The sequence below is a fragment of the Rhodnius prolixus genome, unplaced genomic scaffold (assembly GCF_049639745.1).
Source record: "Rhodnius prolixus isolate KJV_2025 unplaced genomic scaffold, Rpr scaffold_1, whole genome shotgun sequence".
Taxonomy (NCBI): Eukaryota; Metazoa; Arthropoda; class Insecta; order Hemiptera; family Reduviidae; genus Rhodnius; species Rhodnius prolixus.
In genome coordinates, this window is record NW_027411581.1 from 63,191,668 (window position 1) to 63,216,120 (window position 24,453).

At 34.4% G+C, this 24,453-nt stretch overlaps 1 long non-coding RNA gene across 1 annotated transcript in view; it reads right to left on the reverse strand.

The window, feature by feature from the left end:
* Nucleotides 1–11,689: 11,689 nt before the first annotated feature.
* LOC141446088 (uncharacterized) overlaps nt 11,690–24,453 on the reverse strand; it is a 65,146-nt gene continuing 52,382 nt past the window's right edge. The window contains exons 2-3 of the long non-coding RNA XR_012453477.1: nt 15,662–16,013; nt 11,690–13,384 (exon numbers count right to left, since the gene is read on the reverse strand). This is a non-coding gene — a long non-coding RNA (uncharacterized lncRNA). The remainder of the gene's footprint in view (nt 13,385–15,661; nt 16,014–24,453) is intronic.

Consider the following 24,453-nt stretch of genomic DNA (forward strand, 5'->3'; position numbering starts at 1 on the left):
GGATTTTATTTAATGGTTAATAAGAGAAATTTACAGTAAAGTATGTTAGGCGATTATAGGCTAGACCCGCAATGCTAAGATGTATTGTTGGTTTAGTGGGTTCGATTCCCCGGCCTTAGGCCTTGGATTTTATTTAATGGTTAATAAAAGAAATTTACAGTAAAGTATGTTTGTTAGTCGCCTTCGTCTGCGTCACCTAATTTGGTAGTAGAACGTAAAACCCGCCTAAACAAATAGTCATTCCTTACTTTAATTACTTATACACAATGATTTGATAACCTAAAAATTAGTTATCTACACACTAGAATAGTAGATGGTTTGATTTGTACTTAGATTAGGGCTACAATATACATCCCGGTTCAACAGGATTGTCCCAGTTTACTGGTAAACTACAAAATTGTCCGGGTATGTTCTGGATATTACATTTTGAATTTTCCGTTTTATTGTTTGCAGACTTTAAAAAACCTTATCTTTCTATATTTCTAAAGTACTCATACTTTACAAGAAGAGAATCGTAACAAAATGAACACATTAAGTCAGTACCCAGCAGAAGAAAAGTAAAGTAAGGAATTGGCAGGTCCCGAAGGAATAGACCCTTGTGAAGAATACGGAAAGGAGATAGATGGCAACAATTCAGGGTGCTCTGGAAGGAAAATTGGATTGACAGCCAGCTGAGGTGAAACGTCTCAGAAAAAGAGGCAGAAAAATCTTTATAACTAGCACTATGTACTGGTCTCAGGAGGTTTCAAAACAAGCACTTAAATCGTTGAGATAAACAAAAAACCTTTTAAGTGGAACCTTACCCAACTTTCTTTAACTATTTTTGCAACATCACATGTTTTGAAAGTATGAATTATGAAAATACTTACTATTAATTTCATTTTAGATTATAAATGTCAATTACATTATCCAATGCGACTTTAAAATCACAAAACAAAACTTTGATTTGAAAAATATTCTAATAAAGGTTATTTATAACAAGGGATGTTTTCAGAAAATTTCTAGGCATTTGTAGGAGGCATTTCGGGATAAAAAAAAAGTCCAGTTATTATATGTAATTTAAATAATTACAGTTGGATAAATTTATCTGCTAACAACTATTACACAAATTTAGTGATTCACACAAAGTACCATTTCACCAATTTGGGTTCAGGTCAAAGTACTTACCAATAACATCAAGTTTAGCGAGTAATTGAACATATCGTGAATAAAGTAGAAAACAGAAAGTAAACATCAGCTATATTTCTTGATTTAGCTGATATAGCTGACAATCTTGACGCGCTGGACTGCTTTACAAAACTAGGTATACTAACGCTCTTAATTACATTATTCAAATCCCACGATCCCTTTAAACAAGACCTAACTTTCTAGGTAAGATTCAATAACATTTACTGTACTCGACGACAATTCTCTCGAACCTGCCTCAGGGAGATATGAATCCTAATTCTTCAATTTCTACTCTATGGACGGACCTAAACCTACTATAACAATGTTAACTACTTACGTCACAAAATTATTAACAAAAGACGATAACACGACAAAACCATCACCGACTTATAGACATCAACTATACTTATAACACACCAGTTCAAAAAAAAAAAGTGAATTTAAAACTATCGTAAACTTAAGCAAAATCTTATCTCTGAGAAGGTTACGAAATGAAGATCTAAGTTGCCTATGAACAACCGAGAAATCTCTTAAAATTAGAAAGATCGAGGATTGTAGCTAGCTCGACGTAACTCTGGATGTCGATACATGTCAACACAAAACTGCTATAATCATAACGCAACTGAGACAGTTATAGCCACCAGAAAAGGTTAAACAAAATTTGGGGCAAAAACGATATTTTAGAACTTATAGTCGATTAAAGATCAAAGAATACATCAAAAAGAAAAAGAATTAACCAACACAGGACGTAGTCAAGATATTGGACTATTAATTTTTAAGTAATAATTAAATGATAACATGCAATTTTCATGCAAGAATAATGGAAATGTAATACAAATTTTAAACAAAATTAATTGACTTACTTGGTTTAAGGAATATCCATATAAGATCATCAGCATCTCAGTAGATCACCAGTCCAATAGCACTTGACACTTGACACTATTTAAAATAATTCAAAACACTATTCGCACTAAAACTGGTATATCACGCACTAAGTATAACTTAAACACAATTTATAAAATAGAACTTTACTTTAACACGCACTAATATTCACTTTGAAAAATCACGTTAATAAAGACACGTCACTAACAAGTTAAAGATGGCCGCCGGTAACTGGCCAGCTGATCAGCTGGTTATCAAAACTGAATAAATCTTCATTTATCAGCTGATCTCCCTGTCAAGTTACCTGCGGCCTTTTTTCACGTTTAATATTTTAATAAATAACAATTTTGATTTAAAAAAAAAAAAACTGAAATGAAGTAAACTTATAATTATTTTATTTTTGTAGATATGTGAAAAATACATTTTCAAATAAATAAATAAATATAAAAAAATAAGGGGGATTTTTTTGTTTTTATTTATCTAGAGCAAATGAGTATTATTCGGTAGAGCTATTTGCTTGTTTACATACAAAGGAAATCGTGATTCACAAAGAGAGGATTATCCAATGGTGAGAAGCCCCTTACTTGCCGGAAATGATGTATGACCTGTCGTCTGTTGTTAGGTTCCCGCCTAACTTCCAACACACTCCACTGCCTGATATATGAGTGTTTAAATGGGGAATTATTTTATTATTGCAGTTGTACAAACTGGCGTAACTCTTTCTCTTTCTATATCTCTCTTTTTGCCTCTTTGTTTACCGCTGGATTTAGTTTACTTAAAGTTATGTGGATATTTATTCCTTTTTTGGTAATTATTGTACCCAGGGGAATGGTAAAGGAATTTAAGAATAATGAACTTTGCTTTTACGCTTACCAGCTTCCCCCCACTACGTCAAGAACTAAGGAGGCGTATACAAAAAAAAAAACTTACAATGGTTGTAAAGTAAAATTTTGAAATATAACGAAGGAAACTTCATGATAAAGAGATAGAATGGCTGCCTACTGAAAAATTGAATAAACATTTCTGAAATATTGAAAAAAAAAGTGAGATGAATGCTACTTCAGTTGAAAAGAAACAACAACTTTCTCTTAGCAACGTAAGAAACACTTACAGCTGTAAGAAATTCTGTAACAGGAGTAATTGGCAGGATTTACATTCAACTACTCTACTATAAAATTTCTCATATTAACCATTAAATAAAATACAAGACCTAGACACTGGGAATCGAATCCACTAAACCAGTGGTCGGCAAAGTGCGGCTCCAGAGCCGCATGTGGCTCTTTGGCTCCTTAAGTGCGGCTCTGGCACAAATATCCACGGAAGCAATAATATTTTCATTTAAAAAAAACTTGGTAAGAAAAAAATTACATCTTATTTTGATAAATTAAAATTCTTCTATAAATCGAGAACATGTATAATTTTTTGTTTAAGTTAAAAGATAGATAGGTAATTAAAATTTTAAATTGTTGTAAAAATACGTAACGAACATCGAGTTTAATTTTATTAGTTTTCGTAAACGTAAACACAAACCATATACAAGCTACCGGCTGAAATTGTTCGTATGTTGTAGCAGGTTTCAGGAATTTAAAAACAGCAGAGCAACTTTAGCATTTGTCAAAAATCCTCTTAATGCTACGATAACCGAGTTGAAATTTTCTCCTTTTGAAATTGACATTGGTAGCTTTGAAATACAATTGCTGGGATTTAAAAAACAAGGAGATATGGCGCTCTAAATTCGAACGTCTTTGAATTGGAAATATTGGAGAAGAAAATAATGTGATCTTAGGTCACAACACAAGTGGTCTGCTTTTGGATGACCTGGAGAAGGAAGACATGATCATTTTCAACGTTTGGAATAGTATTCCTGACTCTTACTATCAGCTGAAAAAGCTCGCGTTTGCTGTTCTTTCCCTTTTCGGTTCTACATATATATGCGAACAATCTTTTTCAAGCATGAACATGATCAAGAGTAAACTGAGAAGTCGTCTTATTGATGAGAACTTGGAATCATGCCTAAAATTAAAAACAACAACATACAAACCTGACTTACTCAAACTTTCCAAGGAGATGAAAGCACATGGTTAACATTAATAAATATTTATTAAGTATGAAATTTAGTATTATTTAGTGTACTACTTATTTAGTGTAATAAAAGTTTACTAAACAAACAGATTTGGCTCCAATTTCTTTTAAAAATTGTTGTAATGTTCATTTTTGGCTTTTTGGCTAATAAGTTTGCCGACCACTGCACTAAACCAACAATACACCTTAGCTTTGCGGGGCTAGCCTCTAACCGCCTAACATACTTTACTATAAAGTTCCCATATTAACCATTAAATAAAATCCAAGACCTAGAGCGAGAGAATCGAACCCACTAAACCATCAATACATCTTAGCTTTGCGGGTCTAGCCTATAACCGCCTAACCTACTTTACTATAAAGTTCTCATATTAACCATTAAATAAAATGCAAGGTCTAGAGACAGAGAATCGAACCCACTAAACCAACAATACACCTTAGCTTTGCGGGTCTAGCTTGTTACCGCCTAACATACTTTACTATAAAGTTCTAATATTAACCATTAAATAAAATCCAAGACCTAGAGCGAGAGAATCGAACCCACTAAACCATCAATACATCTTAGCTTTGCGGGTCTAGCCTATAACCGCCTAACATACTTTACTATAAAGTTCTCATATTAACCATTAAATAAAATGCAAGGTCTAGAGACAGAGAATCGAACCCACTAAACCAACAATACACCTTAGCTTTGCGGGTCTAGCCTGTTACCGCCTAACATACTTTACTATAAAGTTCTCATATTAACCATTAAATAAAATCCAAGACCTAGAGCGAGAGAATCGAACCCACTAAACCATCAATACATCTTAGCTTTGCGGGTCTAGCCTATAACCGCCTACCATACTTTACTATAAAGTTCTCATATTAACCATTAAATAAAATCCAAGACCTAGAGCGAGAGAATCGAATCCACTAAACCAACAATACACCTTAGCTTTGCGGGTCTAGCTTGTTACCGCCTAACATACTTTACTATAAAGTTCTCATATTAACCATTAAATAAAATCCAAGACCTAGAGCGAGAGAATCGAACCCACTAAACCATCAATACATCGTAGCTTTGCGGGTCTAGCCTATAACCGCCTAACATACTTTACTATAAAGTTCTCATATTAACCATTAAATAAAATCCAAAACCTAGAGCGAGAGAATCGAACCCACTAAACCAACAATACATCTTTGCTTTGTGGGTCTAGCCTATAACCGCCTAACATACTTTACTATAAATTCCTCATATTAACTATTAAATGAAATCCAAGGCCTAGACCGAGGGGAATCGAACCCACTAAACCAACAATACACCTTAGCTTTGCGGGTCTAGCCTGTTACCGCCTAACATACTTTACTATAAAGTTCTCATATTAACCATTAAATAAAATCCAAGACCTAGATCGAGAGAATCGAACCCACTAAACCAACAATACATCTTTGCTTTGCGGGTCTAGCCTATAACCGCCTAACATACTTTACTATAAATTCCTCATATTAACCATTAAATAAAATCCAAGGCCTAATACCGGGGAATCGAACCCACTAAACCAACAATACACCTTAGCTTTGCGGGTCTAGCCTGTTACCGCCTAACATACTTTACTATAAATTCCTCATATTAACTATTAAATGAAATCCAAGGCCTAGACCAGGGGAATCGAACCCACTAAACCAACAATACATCTTAGCTTTGCGGGTCTAGCCTCTAACCGCCTAACATACTTTACTATAAATTCCTCATATTAACCATTAAATAAAATCCAAGACCTAGACTGAGAGAATCGAACCCACTAAACCAACCCTCTAAACGCTCGGCCATCGTGGCGCTTCTAGATTAAACCTAGATTAATATAATTAGTAAAATAAAATAAACTGAGCGGAGTTCTATACTGTGTTAGAAAACGCTCCGGGAGCCAATGTCCACATATTCAATTACACGATACAGTCTGCATTATTATATAATAAATTAGGCATTGTTAGAACAATGCAATTATTTTAATATAAACGAAACATATTTTAGAATGTTTGTCTGTCTAGAATGTTAATTTACGGGAACGTGGTTCTTCATTAATAAATAATTAAATTTAAATTTCCAATTTCCGTACGAATTTAATTAAATACTGGACCAAAATTTTGATTTAAAATATTGTTAACGGATTTTATTTTGATTTTGTGTACGCTACAGAAAATCACGACTTGAATCGTTGATTCAGCTAAAACTGAGCTCAGAAATTATTACCCCTCCCCGTTTAATTTAAAAAAAAAAAAAGTTAATGTACAAATTGTTGATTGCTATAATATTGATTGATTGTTGTATATATATGAACATATAGTAAGAAAAGTTTTTCAGAAAATCTCAAAATACAAAATAAAAACTCTACTCTCATAAAGGAACCTCCGGTTAGTGGATATAATGGCAGTTAGAGAAAAGTCTGTCTTTAATCGATTTTCCGCTGAGGAAATATACCAAATAAAAGTTACATATCTAGGTTAGAAAAAAAGTAAAGTAATGTCTATTTTGTAAGACGGGCTTTACGTTTATCTACCGTAGATGGAGGCGACTAGCAAACATGCTTTACTGTAAATTTCTATTATTAACCATTAAATAAAATCTAATAATCGAACCCACTAAACCAACAATACATTTTAGCTTTGCGGGTCTAGCCTCTAAACGCCTGACATACTTTACTATAAAGTTCTCATATTAAACATTAAATAAAATCCAAGACCTAGTAACTGGGAAACGAACCCACTAAACCAACAATACATCTTAGCTTTGCGGGTCTAGCCTATAACCTCCTAACATACTTTACTATAAAGTTCTCATATTAAACATTAAATAAAATCCAAGACCTAGACTGAGAGAATCGAACCCACTAAACCAACAATACATCTTAGCTTTGCGGGTCTAGCCTATAACCGCCTAACATACTTTACTATAAAGTTCTCATATTAAACATTAAATAAAATCCAAGACCTAGTAAGTGGGAAACGAACCCACTAAGCCAACAATACATCTTAGCATTGCGGGTCTAGCCTATAACCGCCTAACATACTTTACTATAAAGTTCTCATATTAAACATTAAATAAAATCCAAGACCTAGTAAGTGGGAAACGAACCCACTAAACCAACAATACATCTTAGCTTTACGGGTCTAGCCTATAACCGCCTAACATACTTTACTATAAAGTTCTCATATTAAACATTAAATAAAATCCAAGACCTAGTAACTGGGAAACGAACCCACTAAACCAACAATACATCTTAGCATTGCGGGTCTAGCCTATAACCGCCTAACGTACTTTACTACAAATTCTCTCATATTAACCATTAAATAAAATCAAAAGCCTAGACACAGGGAATTGAACCCACTAAACCAACAATACATCTTAGCATTGCGGGTCTAGCCTATAACCGCTCGGCTATCTTGGCGCTTCTAGATTACACCTAGATTAATATAATTAGTAATTTTGTTTTTTACTGAATAAGAGTAAACTGAATATAACGCAGCAATGAAATGGTGCTACCGATCCACCGATTTTTTTCTAAAATCTTAATACTTTATAATCTATTTGGCAACTAAGTAAAAATATTAAAAATTTGATCTTTCCTCTTTTTTTAAAAAAAATTTATTTCATACATATGGTGAAAAACATTCACGGAACATACAAAAAGACAGTCACATTGAGCAATTTGTAAAAAATCTTTTTTATTTTAATCCTAACTTCGCACAAACCCTGAAAAGAAGATTAGCATCCCTATTTTATTTATAAATATAGAACAACCCGTTTGAAGCTTTTCATTTTAATAGAAAGAAAGCCACAGCACACAATGGTAGTTACTTTTTAATTTCCTCTGAAAGCGTTGAAATTAAAATTTACTGAAGATTTTATTTTAAATTAAAGTTCTTCATAAAGAGAGATTGCAAGCTGGTCCATTCCAGCATTGTCGTAAAGACACAAACTCCAGTCAATTACAAAATTAATATCCGTTCTTAAGTGGCAAATTCTAGAACTAAGACTACCAACCATTTCCATGAAGAGATATTTTATTAAGTACTACCTTAGTGGTTATCGTAAGATGGCTGTGCCACATTTATCTAACTCTCTTTGAAAGGGCAAAGGGCTAAAATTACTCAGATACGATAACCATTTCGTCAGATAAGTGAGAACAGAATTGCGAACGTGTCCAATTTTTGTTCTTGCGCATTCACTCAGGCGGCTTTTACCAAAGTTTATTTTATTTCTTTTGAGATTTACTCAATAATGGCTTAAAGCGATTTCATTTAAACTTTTTATAACTTTGTAAATGGCTTTTATTATTCCCTTTTAGATCACAGGTAATGATTGTCGAAAGTCAATAGTAGATAGAATTTAAGGGATCTGGCACATTACCATTTTTAAACTTTCACTGGCATTTTGTTATAACAGGCTGAACCTTGGAAATTTCCTCAAGTTTTTTTGTTTTGTTTTCAGCGAAGTTGTTTGGAAATGGAATACTAAAGAACTTGCAAAAGATTCGACTTGGATAGTACAGAAATTTGAGAGAAAAGAAAGCAGATGAAACAGTTAAGGTAACTTGGAGAGTTGGTCGATAAGATCTTCTACATAGAAAAAAAAGATTACATAGATGCTATTTCTGCTTGAAATAAATTTTTCTTGCTTTGAAACTAATTTTCCTTCTTAACATCGACATTATATTTTCTATTAAAGTATTTCCCTTTTATTTAGTACACTTGTTACAGAAAAGTCACATTGTAAAGAAGAAAATTAAATGAAATATCAAGAATTAGGAGGAAAATTTTATTTCCCTTCTTTTTTCAAATCTTTTTTTTTAATTAATTAATTAATTAATTAAATGTTTTAACTTGCACAAAGAACCAATTTAATTCTTACAAATAGAAAATTCTGATTCTCTAATATCATACTTAAAAGATAAATCATGCATTAACCTGCTTTTAGGAATACATAAAAAGCATTTAATCAGCTCTGATTTCGATCGAATGTTGGATTCTAATTTCGTTAATTTTTTCACAAAGTGCTCTTATTTAAATCATCAAATATGCCAATCCTATTTATCCAATCAATTTCTATTTCAAGCAGTTAGATTAAGTAGTAATTGTCCACTTTTTCAGGCGGGCTTTACGTCCAACTACAATTGGTGTGTGGACGGAGGCGACTAGCAAACATACTTTACTGTAAATTTCTTTTATTACCCATTAAATAAAATCCAAGGCTTAGAGACCGGGAATCGAACCCACTAAACCAACAATACATCTTAGCATTGCGGGTCTTGCCTCTTAACCGCTCGGCTACCGTGGCGCCTTAGATTATTTATAAAATTTAAAATGGCTGGTCCCTCATTAAAATTTACTTTTAATAAAATAACATACAGAATTGACTCTTAAAAAAATCTGTACCCTTTGTAACGGCGATAAACATGAGAATATGGCTCATTTTGTTTCTAGAAGGCCCTGTGTATGATGTGTTCAGAAAAGATTTAAATATCAATAATAAAGAGATAAATAAGGAAATGGAAATAACAGTAAATAATTTATTTGTATTAAATGAATAGTACAGGAAGTTCAGTTAGACACAAATAATAATGATATTAGTTAGTTAGCTTAATTCCTGTTTTGTTTTTATTATCAGTATTATAGTTATTTTTTTCTCTCTTTTCCTCAAGTTTTTTTGTATAACAGTGATTGTAGTGTTAGTTTTATTTCTATTAAAGCATTATTTTTTAGTTATTTTAAATTTTTTTCATAAAAAACAAAAAAAACTTCTTTGTAACAGGTTGTAACAGGTTTAACTTATAAACAAATAAATATTATAATGCAATACTGACATTTACTGAACGCAAATCAAGTGCAATCCATTAAAATTTTGAAAAATTACAGGTTACCATCTTTGCTTAGTTTGCATTCTAGTCAAAATATATTATATTTTCATTAAAAAATAAAAATAAAATGCAATTATTAGTGCAATTTGAAAAATTACGATTTGATTTAGGAATAATAACATTTTAGTTGCTAAAATGGCCTCTAGATATCACTACCTATCAATCTTAAATGCTTGACGTTAGAAACTTGCTATGAATAACTTTTTAGTAAAAAATAGATTATTTTATATTAAATAAAATTATGCTAAACAGTTTTAATCTATTAATTTGTTCTATTAAACCTGCACCGGTAACACAATTTTGTGAGGTTTAATTGTTAACAATTTCATAAAAAAAAGTGTACTGCAGAAGAACAACAAACTTTGTCAATTTGTATAAAAGGGTAACAAAAGTAAAGCATAAAGAAAACTAAGAATATAATTATATATTTTTTTGGTAAGATTTAAATTGTTGTTATACAGGGTGTTCATTTTAAGACGGCTCAAATGCATTTTATGCTTAAACGGTTGATCTGAGCGAAAAATGGTAGAGGAAAAATTTGTTGCCCCTTACCTCTAGTTTCAGAATATGTGACTTGATTTTAGATTCCTGCCCGCATACGCGATTGACGTGCGACCAAAAGTGAGGGTTTGCAGTTGACCCCCATTTTCATATACACCGTTTTAAAGAGTATAAAAAGTTATGAAAGAAACCGGAAACCACAATTCGATATCTTCAAAATTAAAGGCGCCATTTCAAAATCTGGTATTTATTAATCATATTTCAATTTTTTAACTTGTTATCAAAGAGAAAGAAGAGCACGCGATAGGTCATTTTTATGTATTTTTTCATACCCTTTCTACTAAAAATATTGCCAAGGCAGTAAAGCTAGTATTTTTCTTAATATCGGGAAATAAGTCGTTTTCCGAGTGATTTTTCTAAGAAAAATCAAATGTTAAGAGCTTTAAATGTTCTCAAGCATACACAAAATGGCTAAAAATTAATTTTACATCTGTTACAAACAAGAAGTTTTAATAATTATTTGGCAATTTTGAGAGAGTTGTGTTTAATTACCAAAAAAAAGTGGAAACCTCCTGCCAGATATTTAAGTGATCAATATCTTTCATGTAAAGGATCAAACTTATTCTTTAATTTACCAAATAATGCACTTTACTTAACCTGTGAAGCATGTACTGTGCCTTCAAAGAACAGAGAACAGTTGATAACCTCCAGAGAAGGCTCGCACAACAGAAGTTGTGTAAAGTGCATTATTTGATAAATTAAAGAATAAGTTTGATCCTTTACATGAAAGATATTGATCACTTAAATATGTGGCAGTTGGTTTCCAATTTTTTTGGTAATTAAACACAACTCTCTCAAAATTGCCAAATAATTATTAAAACTTCTTGTTTGTAACAGATGTAAAATTAATTTTTAGCCATTTTGTGTATGCTTGAGAACATTTAAAGCTCTTAACATTTGATTTTTCTTAGAAAAATCACTCGGAAAACGACTTATTTCCCCGATATTGAAAAAATACATAAAAATGACCTATCGCGAGCTCTTCTTTCTCTTTGATAACAAGTTAAAAAATTGAAATATGATTAATAAATACCAGATTTTGAAATGGTCTAGCACCTTTAATTTTGAAGATATCAAATTGTGGTTTCCGGTTTCTTTCATAACTTTTTATACTCTTTAAAACGGTGTATATGAAAATGGGGGTCAACAGCGAACTCTCACTTTTGGTCGCACGTCAATCGCGTATGCGGGCAGGAATCTAAAATCAAGTCACATATTCTGAAACTAGAGGTGACAGGCAACAAATTTTACCTCTACCATTTTTCGCTCAGATCAACCGTTTAAGCATGAAATGCATTTGAGCCGTCTTAAAATGAACACCCTGTATAACTACCTGATACTCTTACCTATAAAAGAAAAACTTGAAATTTATATTATTGCCATATGTTTTCTTAAGGCTTTATTCTAAATGGACTGCTACCCAGGGATTTTTCATTGTAAAGAAATTAGTTCAAAGCAGTGCTCCTAGATAACAGCACAGAATCAAGCTTAAAAATTAGCTCAAATAATTATTAAGTAATAATAATTGTTAGGCCTTTAGATTTTCTCTTTCTAGGAGCCTCTTACAGCTCACTGCTTCGGATGCCAATGATCTCAGGATGTTGATACCCCCTTAAAAGAAATAATCAGAAATTGCCTATTTTTTTTTTTATTTTTTGGCGCATCAACAGCTGAGGTTATTAGCGCCCGGAGCTTTTTCCAGTGCACTGCCGGCCTCCGGACAGTGTTCTCTCGTTACAGACAACACTGTCCATCACCGGACAGTGAGCTGTAAGAAGCTAATCTCAGCATGCTAACCTCATAGCTAATCCCTTCCCTGAAAATGCCTATTTTTTTTTTCAGACAGGAATTAAGCCCAGAGTCAGGATGAGGTCCTAATAACAAATTAGATGACCTGAACTCAGGGGAAAGTGTATACTTGACTTTTGACACTAATAAAAAGTTGGCAGTGAGTGCTACCTAGTGGGAATCGTATAAACTATAACTTAAACAACTCAGTAGGCTCTGCATTCTAGAGCCATTTATTAGAACTGATGTTGTTGACTATGCTTTAAATTATATTTATTTTCATCTAACTTAATCCTATCGAGCATTTTGATTAAAAACATTTAATTATTGTTTATGAATCTGCAATTAAAATTTATAGATAGAAATGTTTGTTGATTTATTCATAGCAATTAAAAGCTAAAGAAACATTATTATTTCTTCAAGACATTAATGCATTTTCTTTAGAGTGTTACCATGCTGATAAAGTCTAAGTGTTTGTGTAAAACTCTCTTTAAATTCAACAATCGTACGTTTGATGAGAATTGAACTGATATTTTAAGAAAAGTAGTTGACTTAAAAGAAGCTAATTATTGGTAAACAAGAAATAAACTTTCTTGTTCGCCCAATATTATTTAAACCAATTTCTTTTAAATTAGAATATTAAACTTTTTATAATATTTAATAATATTACAAAGGTGGTAACGTTGCAGATTCAGTAAATTACAGAGGAGAGTTCATGTCTCACAGAACTGCCATATTGTACAAAAGTATAAGCTTGCTAGTAAGTAGTAATATTTATACAAACTCCTGAGCCAAACTAATACAGAGTCCTCTGTTGGTATCTAAAAGAAATGTGTTCATGAGTTATGTCAACGCAAGAACCCCACGCAAAGGGTATCAGTTGCATGCAGTTGCTTGAAGAGTAGCGAGCGACCCTACGGGTTACCACAGCACAGTACACCACTGCACTCTAATCGGGAACAGTACTTGCACATATTCAGCGGGGAACTGCGGACAAAGCCTTCACGTTCCTGAAAAAAATAAAAATATTAAAAGTTATTAAAGGGTAAGTCGAAAAGTTTCTCAAGATGGCCAAGAACAGGGACCTCTGGCCTGTCCTGTGGAAAGCCACAACACCATAAGGTACAAGAGGAAATCGACTAAGTAAGTACGAGGTAAGTCGACAATGAATAGACAAATAGGACAAACAATGAAAACTTCTATTTACAATGAAACTTGAGCTTTAAAGCCTTCTTGATTGAAAATAATTCTCTAAAACGATAGAAACTATATTTCTTCAATCAAAAAGCATAAAAAAAATATTTGTTGGCAATAGTTTGTAACTTATGACGACAGATTGTAGCACTGTAAGGGTGTGTTGAGTGAAGTAGTTGACGTTAGAATGCACCACTTACTAAGCTGACGTTTACGGTTGATTGTTGTAACCTGTACTTTGACAATGGTGGTTAGAACAGTTTTACTGTTCAAAACAAATGTCTGTTTTAAGCAAATCCACTGTGACTTTGAAAGTTTTTGTTCATAAATTTAGTTTATGTTTAACTGTGGGTTCGCTAAACCCCCCCCCCCAACTTGCTACAAACAGTAAGCAGGTCTCAAGCAGGTTTTAGGAGTATTGTGCGATTGTTTTTGGGGGTGGTGTAAAGGTTTTCTTATAGTTTTTCACAGGGAAATCCGCTGGGACGCCAAAAATCTTTGAAGAAATGGTTTTCCTGTTTTTGCTCCTGCCAACTTAATCTGGCTTTTTATGAGGGATCCATTACGCTCAGGAACATCTTCGCAGAATGTGGCAGTGAATGGGTTCATCTGTAGTGGAATATGCGATAGAAACAGGGAATACTGTCTCAACGTGCAGCGAGGATGTGCTTTTGTTCTTGATCTTTGAGATAAATGGTTAAATTTGATGAAATAAAAAAGTTAAAAATGAATTAATAAACTAGGCACAGTTTCCCTCCTTAGTAAGAGAATCTTAAAGATAAGATGTAATATTGGGAGACAATATAAAGTGGAAAATACAATAAAAATAAATTCGTTACTAATTACCTGTGCGCTCACGTACGGGAACACAAATTGGATAAAAAGAATACATACAGGGAAGAAGGATAAGGCTGTAAGGATCTACAAGAGTTACCACAGATCTAGCAAGGTGCCTAAATATCACATTTGTCTTTAGTGCTTTGGGGGGAGATGTAGGAATGGTGGAAATAGAAGAAGTAGAAGAAAGACTTACTGCAGGGAAAAACGTAATGTTGCAAGCATTATATGTGTGAGTGTGTGAGTGTGTGTGTGTGTGTGTGTGTGTGTGTAAGTTAGGACCATTAATTTAGCCTGCACCCCATGCTGGCTATCTGATTGGCTTAGGTCCCCCTCCATATTAGGAAATAGGAAATGGCCTTAGGAAGCAGTTTCCGGGAATGGTCTTTAGGACGCAACGGTCATCTAGATGTTCGAATAGTCATCAGCTTTTTCATGAAGAAAAAAACAAAAACAAAACTAATCCTGCTGCGATTGCGCAAAACAATAAAGAAATAGAAAAAGACAAAACACATTTGTATTTAAATGAAATCAAATAGTTCGAAAAAAAAATTAAATATCGGCTATATATGTTAATGAAGGCGCCACGATAGTTGAGCGGTTAGAGGTGAGACCCGCAATGCTAAGATGTATTGTTGGTTTAGCAGGGTCGATTCCCTTGGATTTTATTCAATGGTTAATAAGAGAAATTTACAGTAAAGTATGTTAGGCGGTTATAGGCTAGACCCGCAAAGCTAAGATGTATTGTTGGTTAGTGGATTCGATTCTCCTTGATCTAGGCCTTGGATTTTATTTAGTATTTAATATGAGAAATTTACAGTAAAGTATGTTTGCTAGTCGCCTCCGTCCCCGACACCTAATTTGATAAAGCTGCCTGAAAAAAATAGGCAATTACTTTTTTTAAAACTCAGGTTTTTTAAAGCTTGCCTTAAAATATTTGCGCAATGTTGCCAACTTCACGGGAAACTTCCTCTTTAAGTGAAACTATATAAATTTGCGTTAATCTTGGAATTTTCCTACATTAGATCGTAAATCGCCCTCAAAGACCAACTTAGTGGTAATCGGAAGGAGTTTAGTGGCTCTTTTGCCAACTGTGGTTTCGAACCCTTAGCCTTACCCTCCTTCAAACTCTCAGCCTGACTTCTCTTTATTTCACATCCTCCTCTTAAGTTCTTTAAAGGCACCATCGTCAATTCGTTTCTTCATCCTAATGACATCTTGACCTCATCAAGTAATGTTTCAGTAGCTGTACTAACGTTTTAAGTGCGGTAAAACAATGTAGCTGATCTTCTCTAGAGGACCAGGACACTCTTTTGCAGATCATATTCTTCCAAAAGTCCATTCATCTAAGTCTTGCCTAACCCTTTCTTAGCTAAGAAATTTCCATTTTGATACTGAAAGCGCTGGTGTAGGTCCTGTTTGTTTCAGGATATCTGCAGAATTGTGTACGTGATTATTTTGTCCAGCAGATAGTATCTTGTTCTTTAATCACTGTAAAATCTCCATTTCTGGCAGAATAACTTCTCCAGGGGCATCATTATTGAGTCAGCAAGTGTTGAATGCGGGATGGAAACATAGTTCTCTACTCCAAACTGATCACACCACAGCCTGAAACAGGTCAGAGGATACAATCAACAGGCGCACTACAATCGATAAAATCAGCCATAAATATTGGTAGTTCCAAATAACTGAAAGCAGATATGGTTATGCTCCTACCTGCACTGTAGACGATAATACTAATTGCAAAAAACGGCAATCAAATCAAATCAAATCGAAATAAGGTCCAAAACATTATTCTCCAAAAACAGTGACACCTTCCCTATTTACTTTAAAGATGGCTGCTTGAATTTGAACTTTACATTACAAGTATAAGCAGGTACAATTGCTACGGTATTTCTGGCAATCACATACTTGATTCTTCCGTATTCTGTCGTTTAGAAGGAAGTTGATAGCTGTAGCAACAGTCCTGTTTCCTGTTTATCTAAGAGGAAGCTCTGATAGGTTTTATTTATTTATTTTTTTTGTACAAGTATTGGAAATTGTCTGATTAAGGAGCCATTTCCTGCTACTTCGTCTTCTTTTTCTTTCTATTTTAAGGGGTAAAAACCGGGCGGAAGTTGTGTCCTCGGGTATTTCCCTCTCCCACTTTACTATTTTTTGGAGGTAATAACAGCCAAATACATTGTATCAGGATAATATTAATGATAAAAACTAGAAAACGCTCTTTCCATTTTAATGTTTTAAAAAAACCTAGGGAGTAGAAAGGAGTAGAAGATGAAGATAAGATGGAGGTGATTGCCATCCGGGAGAGCGGAAAGAGATGGGCAATAAAGTAAAGCCACACGGTCCATGAAGTGGGTGGATGCTGTAGCCCTTCCTTTTTTTTTTTTGAACGAACAACCAACTAAGATAAGAGATGTGTTCTTGTATGGAGAAGGAGGATCTCTCTATTCCGCCACACATTCTGCCCTTCGTGGAATTAACCGCATTGGGGTTATATAGCAAGGCTCGGATAGCTCGGAGTCTTGCCATCGCCCAGCTAAGCTAGGAGAATAATTGCTATAGAGTCTCCGGACGGCCGATGAATTTTGTATGACGAAAGATGATCTTCTATAAGTGTGCATCATCACAGGATGCTATCTCTCTCTCGCTAGATATATACATACAAACATCTAGAACATTAGAGTTAGCTCTACAATTTACTGTATCTAATTACGTAAATGGAAATTTTCATTAATTAATCTAGATGGAGTCAATCAATGACCAAAAGAAATGTCTGACAGTAACGATCCAATTATTACGCCCATTGTTAACATCAGATCAATGAATGCACAGTCCAGAAAACTGTGGGCAAAGAATTGTATAATACAACACTATAAATACATCTTCAAACCTTGTATGAACACATAACTTCCTGTATTTACGTAATTAAATTTCTTGGAACTGTCAATTTCTGCTAAAAAGGAAGTTGTCTCCAATCATATATAAGTTTCCTTTTTTTTAAAAAAAACTACATTTTCGTAAACTTCGCGTAAAAATTAAAAAAAAAAAAAAATATATACATATATACGAGATGTGGCTATTAAATAACGAGACTGATGCTGCTACAGAAAAAACTATGCATGCGCCGAATCCCTAATGGCCGACAGCTGTGCAGCGTAAAGCCTTCTCTTTCGATTGTCCTGCGTCTCAGCGTGTTTGTAGAGAAATCTTCTGAACGGGAACCGTCGTCAATTTGTGTAAGAGGTGTTAGTTTCGTTTTGCCGTAAAAACATGATACTACACATAAGAGTAGAGCAACGAATTGTCGTGTGAAAATTTCACATCAAAACTTGGTGAAAACCGCCTACTGAAACTTGATCTTTTATTAAAAGAACTTCATGGCGATGAATGATTAATCACGTGCCAAGTTTTCTGAGTGGTTCAAGCGTTTCCAAGATGGCCGAGAAGACGTCCAAAACGGATGAAAATATCGTTAGGATTTGGCGCATGCATAATTGAATCAACATTACTACCGCGTGAGGTGCTTGTTCAACTCCGTTGAAAGAGTAAGGAAAAAAACGACCCAATTTGTGGAAGAACAAGTCATTGGGTTCTCTCCATCAAGAAACACATTGCATTGTCTGTCAAGACGACATTTCTAGCCAAGTACAACATCCGCCCAGTTTTAGGCCAACCGCCTTATAAAGCCTGACCTGGCCCCATGTAGCTTTAGATCTGTTCCCCCAAAGTCAAATCTTTCATTAAAAGGAACACGATTTTTCGGTCCGTTGAAGCTGTGAAAGAAAAAGTGGCACGCGTCATACAGGAGCTCACAGAAAAAGACTTCCAGCACTATTTCTGAACAATAGGGTAAATTCGCATGGAGCGTTGTAGGGATAGAGGAGGGGTGTATATTGAAGGTGATAATAACTATGTATAAATATGTATAAATTTAAAATAAAATGTTTTACAGGAAATAGTCTCATTATTTAATAGCCACACCTCGTATTTATTAAGTAATACTTGTTCCGGTAGGGCTGAATTTATTTTAAAACTCATTGCCATCATGATAAGCAATGAATATTCAAAGTTAAAGTTAAGGAAGTTACAAATATTAACCATTATGATTAATAGGAAGCGGAAGTGAAGGCATAAATATTTAAAACGAGGAGGAGCTAGGAGTGGTTAATTAATAATTCTGGGCACCATGGTTCTTTTTTGCAGAAGAGGGAGCAGTTTGCCCCACTCACAGGGGGTTGGTAACACTGACAAATTTCCCTACTTTATGAAAACACCGGGCCCGTTTATCTAAAAAAAATTGTCTCTCAGAGCTTTGCGCCTGTGTTATCCAGAGACCTCCACTGATAAATGTCCCATTTTACAAAGAGAAAGATTAAAAAATTAAACGAAAAAAGAGAAAGCGAGCTTTGAGCTTTTTTTCCCCCTTTTCCAAAGCGCTGAAGAGAAATGAGGTGACTTTGTTTTCTTAATGAGCGCTTACAAGGGTAGTTTGGTTACGAGGAGGGTGAACTGACTATTGTTGACTTAAACAGTGTTTGAAGAATGAAGGAACATCATGAGAAAGAAAAAAAAACAAATATTGAGGAAGATGGAGTTCCAAAAAAATGTCACCATTGCCTAAATAGGACCCTGAATTTAGCCGGAGGAATACGAAAGTTAGATTTGAAGTTAGGACGGCCGGAAGTTAGTAGATGAGCCTCCATCTTGAGAACCTGAAAAGCTGACGTCAGGCCCAATCCTGTTCAATCTTTTCCAATTAACCATTTTATGGTAGATAATTATGGTATGTAGTTTCAGAAGAAGTGTAAATAGATTTGTCCTTTTTGTAAATCAGGCGCCACGATAGTCGAGCGGTTAAGAGACTAGACCCGCAATGCTAAGATGTATTGTTGGTTTAGTGGGTTCGATTCCCCGGTGTCTAGGCCTTGGATTTTATTTATTGGTTAATATGAGAAATTTACAGTAAAGTATGTTAGGCGGTTATAGGCTAGCCCTGCAAAGCTAAGATGTATTATTGGTTTAGTGGGTTCGATTCCCTCGGTCTAGGCCTTGGATTTTATTTAATGGTTAATATGAGAAATTTATAGTAAAGTATGTTAGGCGGTCATAGGGTAGCCCTGCAAAGCTAAGATGTATTGTTGGTTTAGAGGGTTCGATTCCCTCGGTCTAGGCCTTGGATTTTATTTAATGGTTAATATGAGAAATTTACAGTAAAGTATGTTTGCTATTCGCCTCCGTCCACGACACCTAATTTAGTAGTTGGATGTAAAGCCCGCCTGAAAAAATAGGCGATTACTTTACTTTACTTACTTTACTTTACAATTTGTAAATTGGAAAATTGGTTAACGGATAAGCTTGGAGAAGGAAAAATGCACAATACGCAGGGATTTCCCACCCCCCCACGTTTCATTTTCCTAATTATCAATATTTAGTTCAGAAGTTAGTGTTAAAGCTAATTATTAAACTGAAGAAAATTAAAATGTATCTCTAGTCTAGTCTATTGCTTGCGATTTATCTCTTTGGCTTAAATCAGAGGTTTCAAACTCATTATTAAACCACGGGCCCACTTGGTGCAACAGGCAAGATCCACGCGAGCCACAACAAATTTTACAAAAGTTTTCCCTAGTTTTCCAATAATTGGGATTCAGAGACTGAGAACAGACAATCTTCATTAAGGTAGATGGATGTTTAATACAGTCAAACTTGATTTGTATGCTATTTTTATTTAATTTCATGGACGCAAATGGTTGCTCACCTCCAAAAATGTGTACAGCAAACATTTTTGGATATTTCTCACCTGAATAATAACATATATTGTGGGAATGCCTATTTCGTCTTTAAAAAAAACAAAAACGAATCATTTATGGAATTCCACTGATAGTTGCAGGACATATGGCTTCCAAACCTCTCTGTAACTAAGTCACCGCGTTTATACAAGCCCACAAAACCCTAGCAAAGGCCCTGTGCCCTTGTAGTGCCTCGATCCTCCCTATAAGCGCTCTATTTCCTTCGCAAAAAAACTTTTTCTATTTTCATTTTATTTCATGTACATCGTGGGCCACAAGAAATTACCTTTGGGGTGGGAGCCACCAGTTTGACACCCCTGGATTAGAAGAAAATACTTCCTGGAATGGATCAAGGGCAATATAGTCTACACCATTTCATCCCGATAGATTTCTAGGATTGTCAGTCTTTTGGCTTCTCGTACACGGGGCTGTTCCCTAGTAAGGTAATGCTATTTTTTTCGGCGAGCTTCGCGTGTAAACACCGACCAGAGTGTGGACTATGGTGGAAGGACAATCATACAATGGATATAATTATAAAATCTCTGCCAATTATCAATATTAAATATTTAAACTCTTTTTTTATTCAACTGATTTGAATAAAAGCCCCCAAAAAAAAAATAGTTGCGACAAGAAAACCGGAAAGAGAGAGAAAAAAAATAATAATAAAAAAACTTTAATAAAGGGAATGGCAATGACCTTGAGAGATCGATGCCCAAAGAGGCGAGCTGGCAGCCAGACCCTCGTCTTTTTTATATCAACCCTAACAACCCCTCCAGGGCACACATTAAAAAAAAAAATCTATAACTCTCACCCCCTGTGCTCAAACTGACGCACCCCCACAGACACACACAACCCCTTGTTTGGGGCTACAGCGAGAGCGAGAGAGAGGGCATGCTGAAGAGTACAGCATCATCGCCACTTTGTTTGCTGGCGGTCTAAGCCATTAAAACTATAACTCCAAACTGTCCGTCCTTAGGCTCGTTCACGGTAGGCCTTTTTTCCCCCAGTATGTTACCCCCTACGCCTTTTTTTTTTATTACGTTTACTTTAGCAACTGTTTGTTTTTTCAGCCTTTTTTTGTGTTCTTGCTTTTTAAGGGGACCAGAGGCCAGTACTATATTTTTATAAATAGAGCTCGGACAGTCTTACAATTCTTCAAGCACGTAACTCATACTTAAATTCGAACTTAACCAATGATTTATTTAAATCAATAAGTCCCACATCAATAAGTGCCACATAGTGAAACAAAACAACGCAGTAAACTTTAGAACAGACACGTCGAACTTTAGCCAATTGCTACAATTTTTATCATTAAAAAAATAATAAAATGATATCTAACTTCTGTACATAATTATTGCTGTATTCTTTACATTTACTTCTAATCATTTGGTTCTTATGGTATTTTTGTTCATAAGGGGTTTTTTTTGGTTTTCTTTGTTTTTGTATCAAAAGAAATTTCCCAATATCTATTTTATGTACTCTTTTGTCCAATTGAACATTGTAATTAGTCAATTGTATCTGTCCCATTGTCATTACCAAATTTCCCGTGTAAGTCCCGTTATATTTGTATATACAGGGTGAACCAGTAAGTAATGTCCATACGCCTACTGTGTGTAGTACATCTAAAGTGGACTTCAATGACGTAATGGCCCACTTCATATTTTCCACTGTTCTTGAGTGACGTCACTTTAATTTTTCTTTTCTAAAAATCATCACTTTTTTTTCCAATAAAAATGTTATTACTCTGAAAGTTTTAGTCCGAATTCGATTCTTGATGACACGGTTAGAAAGACAGATAAATTTTCTGAAAAATTTATACCATTTCGAAGCATAAGTTATTCTTCAAACAGCCTCAATCTTCCTTGGATTGCTGGAAAAATAAAAGTAATAGATTTTTTTTAAGAAAACTCATTAGGCCCTTAGAAAACTCAGTAGTATAGTAAAGTAGTGCCTATTTTTCAGGCGGGCTTTACATCTAACTACCAATTAGGTGTCATAACGGAGGCGAGTAGCAAACATACTTTACTGTAAATTCCTCATATTAACCATTTAATTAAATCAAACGCCTAGACCAGGGGGAATCGAACCCACTAAACCAAAAATACATCTTAGCTTTGCGGGTCTAGCCCATAACCGCCTAACATACTTGACTATAAATTTCTCATATTAACCATTAAATAAAATCCAAGGCCTAGACCGGGGGGAATCGAACCCATTAAACCGACAATACATCTTAGCTTTGCGGGTCTAGCCTATAACCTCCTAACATACTTTACTATAAATTTCTCATATTAACCATTAAATAAAATCCAAGGCCTAAGACCGGGGAGAATCGAACCCACTAAACCAACAACACATCTTAGCTTTGCGGGTCTAGCCTATAACCTCCTAACATACTTTACTATAAATTTCTCATATTAACCATTAAATAAAATCCAAGGCCTAGACCGGGGGGAATCGAACCCATTAAACCGACAACACATTTTAGCTTTGCGGGTCTAGTATCTTAACCGCTCGGCTATCGTGGCGCCTACTATTAATTAAGTCATAATTTTTACTTACTTGTACATTTCAAAGATTATGGGGGGTTTATTGAACGGTCTTCAATCCCCCACCCCCAATCACTTAAAGTTTCTTAAACTTGAAAAGTTTTTTACTAATTAAGATGGCACATATGACCCACAGAATTCAAGTAACTGAAACTGCCTCTTTTCAAATAGGATGTTATATAATTTCTGGCATTCCCCTTCCCCCCCCCCAACAGCGACCTTTACTTTTGGCAAACCATGGTTTTAATCAATAATTGGAACCATTTCTTCTTTTTTTCCCCGCCAGTCTCAATATAATCAAATCTCTCATTTATAATATAATATTACGTACAGTTAAACGTAAATAAATATTAGAATGGCTATATTATGCAATCATTACTTAATAAATATCTTAATTTAGCCAACCTGGGCTTGTCGTTCTAATTGGTTTTTTATTAACGGGAAGTTAATTGATTGGAAAAAGATGTCACTAACAGATTTATCTGGAAAGATAAACATCTTTATCTACTTTAATTAATGTATAGCTGGATTTAATATTAAAGTTGATTGTATTTAGCAATATTGCTGAACAAATATAGTGACGGAAATGCATGAAAGCATGTAAAACATGTTTGGCTGTGTAAAATGAATGTACCCACCCGGTCTTCAGAGGAAATTGTTAACGAGTTTTCCGCCAAATTTCTCTTTCATCTACTTGGCTGGCAAGTGAGAGCTTACTGAAAAGCAGAAAATCCCTGGAAAGTCTAATTCGGAAGTGGATTTTTTGGAATAGAAAACAATTTAAAAATAGAAATTGAGAGATTATTTTTTGGTCACTTAATTTTCACTTTGACTGAAACTGAATTTTCCTTGAGGCTCGTAAATTTATCGTTTCAAATATTTGGTTTTCAATTTCTAATTATTGTGAAGTAATGTCTATTTTTTCAGACGTTCTTTATGCCAACTACCAATTTTGGTGACGTGGATGGAGGCGACTAACAAACATACTTTACTACAATATAAATTTCTCAAATTATCGCATTAAACAAAAAAACCAAGGCATAGACCGAGAGAATCGAACCCACTAAACCAACAATACATCTTAGCATTGCGGGTCTAGCCTATAAACGCCACACATATTTTACTATTAAATTTCTTATATTAACCAATAAATAAAATCCAAGGCAATCGAACCCACTAAACCAACAATACATCTTAGCTTTGCGGGTCTAGTCTCTTAACCGCTCGGCTATCGTGGCGCCTCAGTTTCTATCAATTATATCAGTTATTTTATTTGATCATTCTTGCATTTTTCAAAACTGAAAATTTACTATAGGAAATATCAGTTTTGATGTCACTGGAGTTCGAAAAAGGTGGCTTTTAGTATGTAGTGAATCTGTGAATTTTCAAAACATCTGGAAAACAAAAAATTGACGGAAGTTTGAGGCTTTTAAATTTCGATGTGGACCCAGCATAGGATTTGAACCTCAATTTCAGCAATCTGAAACTCTTGCCCGGAAGTACCGCTTTCTTGTATGGATCATTTTATTCATGAGTTTCTCTTGTGAGTTCTTCTTGTATCAACTTTGTGAACATATTGATCTTTTTTCAATTTTTTTCATTGCATTAACAATCAGCTAAAAGACTGAAAACTTAAAAAAAAAAAAAAGTATAGTAACTGCAAACGGTCGAGTAACTCGCAGACCAAACTAAGTATCCAAGAAGACTATT